Here is a 2671-nt window from a genome sequence, read left to right as displayed (position 1 = left end):
TGCCTCAGCCTCCCAAGTAGCTGGGATTACAGGTGTGCACCACCATGCCCAGCTACTTTTTGTATCTTTTGTAGAGATAGGGTTTCACCATGTTGGCCAGTCTGGTCTTGAACTCCTGACCTCAGGTGATCTGCCCACCTCAGCCTCCCGAAGTGTTAAGATTACAGGCATGAATCACCGCACCCAGCCAGTATCTTGGATTTTTGTGTGGGACTGGAAGATGAAATATGGAGAGATGTTGGCTAGGAAATGGCTTTGACCTATATTTAGGAGAGTCCAGTTAGTCCCCCCTCAAGTCTTTTCTCCTTTGTAGAAAATGATGAAAGACAATAACCTGGTGCGGCACTTGGATGCTTGTGAGACCATGGGCAATGCCACCGCCATCTGCTCTGATAAGACGGGCACGTTGACCATGAACCGAATGACTGTGGTACAAGCTTATATTGGGGGCATCCATTACCGTCAAATCCCAAGCCCTGATGTCTTCCTGCCCAAAGTCCTGGACCTCATTGTCAATGGCATTTCTATCAACAGTGCTTATACCTCCAAGATTCTGGTAAGCATCTCCTTTGCCTAGACACTCAGAATGGATGGTTGGTTGGAACCACCATTTTCTCTGAAATGAACCTGCTTATTGTTTACACTGCCTAAATTGCCATCCCTAAATTCTCATCCCAGGTGAGAGTGAGCACCATTTCTCACTCTGGAGTGAACATGTTTGGGTGAGACTATGGAAAAGTACCTGGGAGTCAATGGAGGGTTCAGGGCAAGGGCCTGTAAGAATCTATGGCCAGGAAATACCCTCCCAACTAGCATGTAAAGGCAATGTCTCTAAGGAGGGCAAGTAGAACGTATCCCAAAGTAGAATTGGGCTTATCAGAAGTAAATTACTCACTTTCTAGAAACAAGCACAGAGTATTAGAATAAGACCCACACAAGGCGAGACACCAGCACTACCACTAGAGCAAACTACAAAATCCCTAAGCCCTGGATGGCACAAGGATCACAGTTACTACTGACCACTCTCTGCCTATCCTTGAAAAAAAACAGGCTGGGCATAGTGGCTCACGTCTGCAATCCCAGCACTTTGGGAAGCCAAAGTGGGAGGATCGCTTGAGCCCAGGAGTTTGAGACCAGCCTGAGCAATATTGTGAGACCTCATCTCTACAAAAATAAACAAAATTAGCCAGGCATGATTGCACACCTGTAGTCCCAGCTACTCGGGAAGCTGAGGTGGGAGGATCACTTGAGCCTAAGAGGTCAAGGCTGCAGTGAGCTGAGATCACACCACTGCAGTCAAGCCTGGGCAGCAGAGCAAGATGCTATGTCAAAAAGAAAAACAAAAAAGATGCCAGGTGCGGTGGCTCATGCCTGTAATCCCAACACTTTGGGAAGTCAAGGTGGGCAGATCCCCTGAGGTCAGGAGTTTGAGACCAGCCGCCTGACCAACATGGTGAAACCCCATCTCTACTAAAAATACAAAAATTAGTTGGGCATGGTGGCAGGTACCTGTAGACCCAGCTACTCAGGAGGCTGAGGCAGGAGAATCACTTGAACCCGGGAGGTGGAGGTTGCAGTGAGCCGAGATTGTGCCACTGCACTCCAGGCTGGGCAACAGAGCGAGACTCCATCTCCAAAAAAGAAAAGAAAAAAAAACAAAACACAAATGTTATTTCCCCCATGAGCTCCAGGTATGTAATGTGAAGGCTTTGTAAATGAGTTCGTTCCTCCCTAAGTTCTCTGCCTTGTCAAGGCATCTTACTCACTAGTGCTGTGTATATTTCTTCTCCTAGCCTCCAGAGAAGGAGGGAGGCCTGCCTCGGCAGGTGGGAAACAAGACCGAGTGTGCCCTGCTAGGCTTTGTCACAGATCTGAAGCAGGATTACCAGGCTGTGCGTAATGAAGTGCCCGAGGAGAAGCTCTACAAGGTGTATACCTTCAACTCAGTGCGCAAGTCAATGAGCACCGTCATCAGGAATCCCAGCGGTGGCTTCCGTATGTACAGCAAGGGCGCCTCTGAGATCATCTTGCGCAAGTGAGCACCCCTGACCGCTCTGCTTCCCTTCAAGAGCCTCTCCTCAGGAAGGCATGGGTGCACACCCCACACTGAACCCATGCAGATGAGGGAGCCCTCCAGCCAGGTGGTGCCATAATAACTAATATCCAAGCGTCTACTCAAGCCACGCATGTTATTTAAGTGCTTACGGTGGCTTGTTGTATTTAATCCTCACAGCTCAGGAAGGTGGGTACTGTGATGATCCCAGTTTTACAGATGAGAAAACAGAGATATAAGGAAGTTAAGTATCTCACTCAAGGTGATACAGCTGACAGTGGCACAGCCAGGATTCAGACCTGGACGATCCTCAGTTTCCATTTCCTAATCTGAAAACAGAGAGAGCGGTACTCAGCTCCTCACTGTAACTAAATGATTCAATGTATGTAAAATGCCTTGTACATAACAAGTAGTAGAAATGTTTGTTCTGTGTTCTCTTTTCCTTCTCTTTCCTTCCCATTCCCATTTCTGATTACAGGGAATTTATGTAACTTTAAAAGTGACTATTCGGCCAGGCGCAGTGGCTCACGCCTGTAATCCCAGCACTTTGGGAGGCCGAGGCAGGCGGATCATGAGGTCAGGAGTTCGAAACCAGCCCGACCAACATGGTGAAACCCT

General features: G+C 48.3%; 1 protein-coding gene across 1 annotated transcript in view; it reads left to right on the top strand.

The window, feature by feature from the left end:
• The window catches only part of ATP2B4 (ATPase, Ca++ transporting, plasma membrane 4), a 123483-nt gene that overhangs the window by 88319 nt on the left and 32493 nt on the right, over positions 1–2671 (top strand). The window lies entirely within an intron of this gene.

This window comes from Mandrillus leucophaeus, unplaced genomic scaffold (assembly GCF_000951045.1).
Source record: "Mandrillus leucophaeus isolate KB7577 unplaced genomic scaffold, Mleu.le_1.0 Scaffold38, whole genome shotgun sequence".
Classification (NCBI taxonomy): domain Eukaryota; kingdom Metazoa; phylum Chordata; class Mammalia; order Primates; family Cercopithecidae; genus Mandrillus; species Mandrillus leucophaeus.
Note: the sequence above shows the minus strand (reverse complement) of the source record. Positions and strands in the feature narration are given on the sequence as shown.